Raw genomic sequence first — 10,460 nt, forward strand, 5'->3', positions numbered from 1 at the left:
AATATAATTTTAATTGGTTAAATGGTGTGGCATATTCGGACCATACTTTTGCAAAGATCTGGGGAGCAAACTAAAAAATATGTCCTCTATAGCCCCATAAGTGACAGTACTCTGAATTCCTTCGTTATTCAATCAACACCATTTTTAAAGTAGTGAGAAATGGTAGTGTAGTACAGTCACCTGTTCTCCTTGGAGAATAGAACTGTAAAATTGAATTCTCACCCATTTAGAGTTCCAGAATTTTGTAAAATAGTAGAAAATTCATGCTAAGTTTGAACATTAGTGTTTATGAATTACCTTTTCCTTGTAAGTGATGCATTCGCCATTATCATATAAGATGCCTGGCACAAGGCTCTATTCAGAATTCTTTACTTACACCCTGATTTAGTTACAGCTCACATTAGTTTCACCAAAAGCACAGTGATAATGTGCAGTGCATATGTCTAAAAAGTTGTATTATTGATGCAATACCATAAGACACACACTTAAATATTTAATTTAAAAACTATAGTTACTTGTAATAGATTAAATATAAGAAGTATATGAGACATTTTTCTGAATGTATGTGCTGAGAAACAGGCTGAATTTTAGCTTCATGAAAAGAGGTCTTTATGAAGCTGGTTTAGGCATGAGGATATGAAATTCCTCTGGGGATGGTCAGTAATACAAGGCATTCATTTTTCTCTCATTTGCTTTATTCAGAAAGACTTCAGCTGCTTCAGGGAGAAGCTAGAGTCACTGGGGCTTCTCTTTGAGAAGGTTTACATGAATTGCACCTTTCAGTATTAGCTTTCAATCTTACTAAGTATTCTGCTCCATTACAAAAATGAAACATAATAAAATAAAAATGTAATCAATCTCTGAAATAAGCAAGTATATTAGAGCTTGGGGTTTTTTTCTGTCTTTGTGTTTTCTTCTGCCTGTTTTTGACAACATTGGTTTTGGTCTTGCTTTTCTTTTGTGTATCATTTATCCCAGATCATTTGGCTATAAAAGATGTTACCTATTAACCCAAAATGTGGTACTAGTGTACTTTTTCCTCCAAATAAACAATTCTTAAATAAAAAATTGCTCATTATTCAAAATTATTTTCATGTCAAATTGCATAGTAAAAAAAAGTTTTTAAAGGGTTATATAGCTTGATAAGTATTTAATTTTTTACATGCATATAGACAAAACCAGCAAACATAACATCTGTGAAAAAAATTGTTTACTAATGGCTATGGTATCTGCACTTATTTGCAGGGTTTGCATATCTCTATTTCCCTTATGTGTAATATATTGAAACACATTGTAATGATATTGGCATCTGCAGTAGCCGTAAGATCAAATATTTTGATGAAGATTATGTATACCTCTCATAGGAAGGAACTAAGACATATCCAGGGAAAAATAAATAGTCTCCACAATCTGCAAGACTTTGAATCAGTATTACGCATGGTAAAATAAAACAAACACTATAAAAACATTTCCATCGATAAAAATTTAATTAAGAGAGAAGTACCAAAACTCACCTTTAGCTTCCACTCTCTCAAATGCGATGGAGTTACTTGGAATGCAGAGCCAGTGGTATTAGACCTCGACGAATGGCAGTGGCATTCTGGGGTTGTGGGAGGTAGTACAGCTTTCACCCTCGACTGGAGACCTCAGCCCGGGGAGTTTCTCAGACTTCAAACACCTTAATATGTGATTTTTCTGAACTGAATTTTAGGAAGGTCAAACAAAGCTTTGTTGTAAGAAAACGACATTTATTTCACGTCACAGTTTTTTACCCCTTCCCCTCAAATTTCTTACTGCTACTACCAATATACCAGTAACATTTTCAGTTGCATTCCAGAAACAATCTTTTGGGTGGCCTGATAGCCTAGAAATGCAAGTTTTCCAGTGTCCAAAATCAAGGCTTAAACAAATTGGGTTATATATTAAAATTTTTCCTATATATAACATTTCTGTTTTGTGGCTTATTATATGTAATGATGTTTAATGAATTTCCATTTACTGTGGGTATTATCTAGTATGCATTCAGAGGTATTTTTTTCCCCTTCATTTTTCTATAAATACTTATGAGGCAATACTCATAGGATATACTCTATTCAGTATGTTTTCATTCTAGAGGAAATACCAGTTCCTTAATAGATAGGAACATTTATCATATGCTGTAAATGATAGGCAGGGGACCCCTGGTGGCCTAGTGGTTAGCATGCGGGACTCTCACCGCTGCAACCCAGGTTCGAATCCCAGTCCCCCCGGGGCAGATGGAACCCGTTAGCCCTGTGAGGCCATCCATCTATGAGAAGGTCACTCTAAACAAACCTACGTCCTGAGGACCTCACTGCCATTGTCCAAGCTTGCTTGGCCCCGGCAGATGAGCCTTAGGGTTAAAGGGTGGGCTCAGTTCAGCGCATGCTGTGTCTCACCTAAAAAAATCCATTGCGCAGGATTGAAAGGTAAAAGACCTTTCCCCAAATCTTCGTTCGCGAAGACTGGCCATTATTAATGATAGGCATAGACTGTAGTATCATGTGCTCTACTACAGCAGGAATAGGTTTCACTATATTACCATAAGTCAATCTAGCTCTCTTCCTAATTGATCATATTCTCTTTACTATCAATTCCTACTTAACTCCGTGCTTACCTTTACATTACCAGTATATGTACAACATGCAGCTATTCCTCTGAATGTTTTCATCATTTTTCCAACTCTTCAGTGGAATATGCCTCCTAATAATGTCAACATCCTATATTAACAGTTAGGAAACAACATAACTGATTCTGTATCTATGGAGATAATATAAGATTAATGTATAAGCTTAAAATGTGCTAAGGACACTTTATTCCCTTTGCTTTATGCAATTTGCACATTAATTTTTTTTCAGATAAGAAGACCATCCTAGAAAGCCAAATTTGCATGAGACACTGAAAGCACATTAAGAATTTTAAGCCACTTGTCAGTAATTTGAATATCCAACATCAAATTTCTAGTGCTAGCCTAGGGGATTCAAGATGTTTGATTGGGTTTGGCAGATAAGTTGATGGGTGGAAGAACAACAGCTCTGTTAGCAGATAGGTAGAGGGTAGGGTATTGTGGGACATATCAAGTGGCACCAGATATCATGTACTATTTTGGCAGTTGAGTCAAGTGTGCAGTGACTACTCCTGGATGACATACTTCTTTCTAAGGAAGGTTCAGCATGAATTGCTTCTACAAAAACAGGCATCTTGATTCAGGGCAGTGAGTACAGTGGAAACACCACACTATTATGTCCTGTTGCTATTCTTTTTCTTCAGGTCAGTACCCTCAGTTTACTCCCCAAGTTAGTGATCTAGTTGCTTGCAATGCCTGTGTATGCTCCTTCGTGACAAGAAAGCAAATAGCTGTGTCTTCTGCAGCAAAATTCATCATTTCACTTTCTTACTGCTATTAGTAATTGTTATGCTGCTTCATTTGTAAGTAATTAACATTATTTCACTTTTAGGTATATTATTTTCTGCTGTACTTGCTAATTTAAGATTTATTGTGCTAAATCCTCACTGTCAACATGTCTCCTTTATTTACAAAATATATTGTCTCTAGGCAGGTCCAGTATTCATTGCTTTCACCTGTAGAAAAGACCCCAATTTTCAATTCTTTATTTAAGGAAAATTCTTATTGACAACAACTTATTCATGTATCTATTAATGTTGTTCTTCATTCTTACACAACTAACTTGATTTAGATGTACCAAGACCTAGGGTCTGAAACCTTTGTATCTTTTGGTCTGTGGGTTGGCTTTTTTTGTTTCGTAAGACCAATGAAGTTCAAACCACTTTGTGTCTAGATCTTAATCTTGGTATTAATGGTTTACTGTATTCCTGTCAGACTACAATATACTTTGCTGGTCCTGTTTTCCAGAAATAATAAGCAAGTAAAATTAATTGAAGGCAAATGTTGACTTAAAAACATTCAAATGTCTTCTATTTTTTGTTAGGGCTGTGGAAACTTATCTGAAAAGAATATGTTTTACACAAAGAATTTTACAAGCTTATGAGCATGATGTTTCGTATAGCACACAAATAAGAAAACAGTTTTGTTTGTTTCAGTTTATGCTTTAAAGAACCAGAACTTGGAGATTGAGTGGTATATGTGTAGGGGACAGACCTTAGTTGATGCTTAAATTAATGTTTGGCATTTTGTTTGATCTTGGATGCTAGAAGGCCTGATGCTAGCGATCCTAGACTAGCTAGAAACCCAACAGACGCAAAAAAAGATAGATAAAGGAAAAAAAGGACCACTTATAGGCCTTGTGGTATTGCTGAGAAAAAAACCCAAGCATTTAAAAAAAGGTCACAGAAAACCTGTGCTTGAGCTAGAACCTTATTCAGATCACTGCTTGTGCTTTCTGAATCCTGTTATCACAGAAGATAATGAAATTCCTGAGTCTGACTAAAGGACACTTGAGAGTGAGTTTCTTATGTCCTCTAATTAGTCCCTTCACTGACATTTGGTTTTTTTCCAGATCCTCTGGCCTTGTGCAGTTTAAGTTACTGTCTTGTGAACTTCCTCAATTGCCTCTAAATCTTGCTGTCTTACTTACTTGGTCTTGATTAAAAGCTCACTGGAGTTAGTGGAGAGTTCTGTCTTATTCAGTGGTTTTTGGAGCACTACATCTGGAAGCACATCCAGCTGTTGACCACTGCCTAACACATTCCTAGCTAAAATGCACTCCCACTGCATAATTTCTGGCAGCAGTAAATGAATTAATTTATTTCCCTGTTTTCTGAGACAGCTTTGTTTCCATTTCAGTTCTCCTAGTTCTTGGAGGTGCAGTGACTCCTAACTGTGTCCTTGAACTCAGTGCCAAAGCCTCAGGGTTGTCTTATTCTTGTTTTTCCAAAACCTTGATTATAAAGCACTGAGCCTTTGATTCAGACTGTCAGCATTCACTTGATATAAATATAAGTTTTTCTTTGCTTTCTTTTCTTTTGGTCCTCACAGATTCATCCCCAGGAACTTGTATAAGAAAGAATGTGTGAGGTAAATGCTAGCTTTGCCATAAAATGAAAAATCCTGTCTGACCCTCTGTCATAGGTTCAGAAAGAGTTTGGGTATAGTACCAAGTTTCCCTCTTGTCAACTTCTCAGCCTGCCACCCTGAACAGAAGTAGAGGTCTTCAATGTGCTGTGTTAGCTCTGGAAAGTTCTAGTAGTGATTTTTACAAGAAGAGCAAGACAATATCCAGCTGTGGAAGGAGTGACAGGGGAGCCCCAAAACGACTCATTCATTTTGTTGTTTCACCTTGACACCTGGCTAAAAGATGTTCCTGGTCTGAAACTATAGACTAAGAGCAATAAAGCAAAATATTGGAGATGTTTATGTATGTTCATATAAAACAGTAGTAAGAAAATAAAAGATCACCTTCTTCTGGCCCAGGGGTCAGTCTGCAAAAGAGGAAGTAATTCTACAAAAGGGGAAGTAGTATATGAGTGTTCCGGTAATAGTGACATACAAGTTCAGCTGCTTGGGCTACACAGTGTCTTAAAAGGTCACATTCAGTTTCCATCAACTCTTCCACATTCTGTGATCAGAAATCCATCTGTCAGATGAACAAAACAGGGTCACTCACGTTGTGTGACAGGGACAATTGTGTTTTATTCAGAAGTGGGAGGTCCGTGAGTATTCATTTCTCAAGATATGCTATGCCTTATGAGCTTGTTAATGTTAGTAGGAGGAACCAAATGTAGGACACTTACAAAACAAAATAGCACAAAATAGTCAGGTTGAGCTGGTACCAAGCACTGGGCATAAACCAAAGACTACAGAATATGCTCACCAAGTAGATGCAAGAGCCATCTATTCCAAATAAACTTGTTAAGAGAATGTCACATCACTGGGTATAGAAAACATTGGTCTCAAATTTCAACATTTGTATTTTTGGAGGTTCCCTATGTATTTTAATTTATGTGAAGTTTATTTCTAGAAAAAGCAAGTTTGTATTGTTTCCCTAAAAGCCCTGTGTAAAATGTAGTTCATTTTTCATATACGAGGAGAGAATTCATAGTTGAAGTAATAAAACATCATACATTGTTTGGTTGCTAATTTATACATACTATTTATTTTTTAAATCTTTGCTTCTTTTCAAGTGCCTATAAACACTTATCTATTTACTTTAGATTTCAGATTATTTGGTGGCAAACGTATCATTTACTAAAAAACCCTCCCACAATGAATGTTTATTTTCTTTGACTTTGTTGTAGAGAATTGCTACAAAGTAGATGTAACTCCTTCAACAGACATTCATAATTCTTTGGAAAGATATTTATTATTGTGAATTTTTTAAAAATTATTTTAGAATTTAAAATATGATTCAAACAATATCCTCTAACCTGCACATATATACATCAACCTAATCCAAATGGATTGGGTTAAGTTTTCTAAATAAAAGTAGTGTTTAGTATTCCAAACTATGGCCATTGAATTTTCATGAAGAATTTTACTAAGGTGCATAACAAAGAGCATTCCCTTTTTGCACTTGGATTAACCTTTGAAATCCTACTTCTCCCAGGCCTTTAATACTAGAATCCTCCAACATTTTCATGAATGTTACATACTTTACCAGCAAGTCTGTTTCATGTCCAAATAAAAGTTTTTCTCAACTTGTGTTTAGTCTGTGACCTTATTATTTCCTGAATCATTACTTATTATTTATTTTCCAATTTAAAATATGTTGTCAGAATTATATTGAACAAGGAGAAAGCATGATGTGAAATCCTGAAATCATTGAATTTACTACAATGAGGTTTCAGGGCTAAAACTCAGGCCAGTGTAGAATATTTCCTTCTGTGATACCAAACACTCTGACTCTTTTTGTTTGTTTGTTCTAAAGACAGAGTGAGAGGATGGAAAGGTAGGAAACTGCTTTGATAGATCCCTTGCCTGTTTCAGTATCACTTGTATTTCATGAATTGCTGGATTGTGGAACCTTGTTCACCCTAGGACCCTGGGAAAAGGGGAGCATCTAAGAACCTCGCTGGGACTAGGGAACAAAGGCTGGAGAACAGAAAAACAAATGTCTCAGAGAGAAGGAGAAAGGAAGGAAATCACATGTCTGGAGAAGGGATTAGCATTTCCATTTTGCTCATCAAAGTTAAAAGAAGTACAAAAGAGGGATTTAGAGTACTCCAAATGTTCCATCCCCTGTGCAAATCACCATAAACAGGAGGGAAAAGAGAGTTAAACAGAAAATGTGAGATAGCTGCATTTGTTTTTACTACCAAAGTCTTGTTTAGATTTAATTATTTCTGCATAAACAGTGAATACAAGGAATAAAAAAAGATTTTTAAAGAATTACAGAAATAACTACCCATTAAGTGTACATAATGCATATACAATCAACTCAAGTGTCTTATTTCTCACATTTGCCTGATTTTTGCTTTTTGATGGAGGATTCTCCTTTCAATTCACATACACTTAAATGTTGTAATTCTTTTCCTTTACATTTACATCCGTTGTCACTTCTTACTTCCATGGTTGATGTAGGCAGATTAAAGTGTCAAATTTTGTAGTATGATTTTTCCCCCCCTGTCATTCAAATATTCAAATAAATTTGTTTTTTTGGTACTTCCTGTCCAGCTGGTTGATTTTGGGGTTTTGTGGTTTTTTTTGGTTGTTTTGTTTATTTGGTTAGGGTTTTTTAAATCTTCCATAAAAAAACAACACTGCTATTTAAAATTTGTCAGATATATGCTTGATCTGCTTAATACTGATTACTAATAGGGAAATTTCTGAATAATTTCATGCAGTCTGGTCTATCAGGCTATTGTGCTTTTCTAAATGAGCACCCAGAATATTGTTTTCTTACACATGTAAAAAATGTAAGAAAAAAACACCATATGTATATAGTCTCTGGTTGACCATTGCATTCGGTCTACTTGGAATTTCTTAGCTTTCATGAAAAAAGCATTAACTTTAACAGAGAACATTTACAGCAAAATCAAATAACAAATCTCTAGTTACAGCAACAGGAATGGATAGATCCCAGTTTTCTTTCAGAAAGGGTGATTTAGAATCTTCATTATATGCTTCTGAAATCATTAAACTTTGTTGCAAACTATGAGCAAGATCCAAACCTACTGCTTTTAATCATCTGAAGCCAGGCTTGCTGGCGTGACTGTTCTGTAAAATGCAAAGATCCTCCTTAAATACTTTTCTAATTTTACATCTCTGATATTTGTTGATATAATCAGCCCACAAGTTAAATCCATCAGTGCATACTGTTCACCCTTTCTGTATATTATAAATTTTAAAGCAGATGAAAAGCTCATCAGATTGCTACTATATACACTATATGCTCTTATTACTCAAAATTTGCTAAAACAGGTTTGAAATATCCTCTATAATAAATTATGTTCCTTGCACTTCTTTTTATTTGATTAAAAAGTCTCAGGACAATATGGTTTTTCTAAGGATATTTAGTAATTTTGATTTGGAAAAAACTGACAAGTAGTTGTGAAATATAATCTAAATTGAGTTTGGTGCCTACAATAAAAATTTTCCTTGTTCTATATAAACATGCATAGGAGAGAAAGAGATATGGACTTTCTGAAGATTTTGCTGGAGAAATCATAATGAGTCAGGTTTTTTCTACCTTTTTACTACTCTTTTCATTACTAATTGGATTACAACGAACGTGGATTGATCTATCAGGTACATGCATGCACACACATGCAGGTTATACTACAATTCATTGATGAAGGCAGTTTCAGGAATTCCCATTGAAGCCAAAGATGGGAGTCAGAGATTCAGACTCACATACTTGGCTTGTATTTCACTCACATTAGACAGACTGTCATTCTTCTGAAACCAAATTTATAGTTTACTGTTTAAGAGTTATAATTTTCATCAGTTTTGAGAAGGAGCAGGGAAAGAAATCTCTGTTCTTTCCTTAAACATAGTTTAATATAAGATAGCACTGCTGAGTATGCAAGCATGTGGTATTGCAGAATGGTTTTTATTAGCATGCAGAGCTATTGTCTGCTGTTCCAGCCCAGCCTGCGGACTGGTGGTGTTAGACCCTTTCAGGAAAATGCAGTTCCTGGCCCCAGAGATGGAATATTTCTGAGCAGTTTTGCTCAACTAAGCAAGTACAGTTCAGACCTAGGTTATCATATTTATGGCTAAAAGATGAATGATGTTCCTTGGGATTCAAAAATTAACCAGAAACAAAGTTCAATAAGACAAGGATTTGGAATTCACTAGAGCACAGGCTTTTTGTTGTATGTTGATATACCCATTTATTCAAAAGAACACTCTTGTACTACACTTAATTTGTGGATAGAGACTATAAAAGATTTCATGTAACATAATTTCCTCAATAGCCTGAGCAAATTTGAAATTGAGGTCATGAACTAAAGTTATTTTTCTCAATGACATAAATTTTCCCCAATTTCCTATGAATTTTGAATATGAAATTTTATGTATTCTTAGGTTTGCTTTGGTATTTTGTATTGCATATATTGCAGTTTTTTATACCCTCTATATATGTTTACAAAATGTTAAAAATGTTTGTAAAGAAGATAGTATGATTATTTACATTTGAATCCCTTCATGTTACAACTAATCCTACAGTTGTAACATAAAGACATTCTCTGCTTTCATTGAATTTGTTACAAAATGCATGCATATTAATTACTTGTAGTAACTTAAACTTTACAACAACAGTACCACTCACTAGCAAGTACTTCTCACCTACATGATCCAAAAAATTATAATTACTCCAAACTGCAGAACATAATCTGGGAATTATTAGTGCAGTGTATAAACCAGTCATTTTCAGACTTTGCTCAGGCATCAGTGCATCAGACATGCAGGTGGCATTTGTGTTCTCATAATATCAGTTGCATCCTTCAATGGCATATATGCATTGTCTCCTTTTGATTGTTTCTTCTAGCAGTATCCAAGGTAGTGGCTCTGAGAGCACTGATCTCAAGGGAAGCTCTACTGATCTTAAACTACATTGGTCTGGTCTAGTATTCTGGAAATATATTAATTCTCTTAATCAAAGATTGAATATAAGAGTGGTTTTCCCTGGAATAAAAGAAAAAAAAGGAAAAATACACTTTGTAAAAGGTAAAATAGCTCCCTTTTCCCCCCCAACTATTTTTTCAGATGTTTTCAAAGAAAATGTGGGGTTTCATATTAAAAGATATTTTCAAATAAAAGTCATCCTATCGCAAAAGCCAGGCATAAAATATGTATAAAGTATTGGAATATATTTCATAGGATTGTATAAAATATTAAAATTGTAACCCTACATGTAGGGTTTTCAAAATATGAATGTCTGACAAGCAGATTATTTTTTTGATTAATTTAATCAAAGTACACACTGCAAAATAGAACTGCAAATGATCTGTCGCTGCTGAACCTCAGCAGGATTGCTATGGCCAGTACAACTGACTGTCCACAATTTGTTTTCTTCCCTTTA

The sequence above is a fragment of the Neopelma chrysocephalum genome, unplaced genomic scaffold, assembly GCF_003984885.1.
Source record: "Neopelma chrysocephalum unplaced genomic scaffold, ASM398488v2 Primary Assembly neopelma1_59, whole genome shotgun sequence".
In the NCBI taxonomy this organism is placed as follows: Eukaryota; Metazoa; Chordata; class Aves; order Passeriformes; family Pipridae; genus Neopelma; species Neopelma chrysocephalum.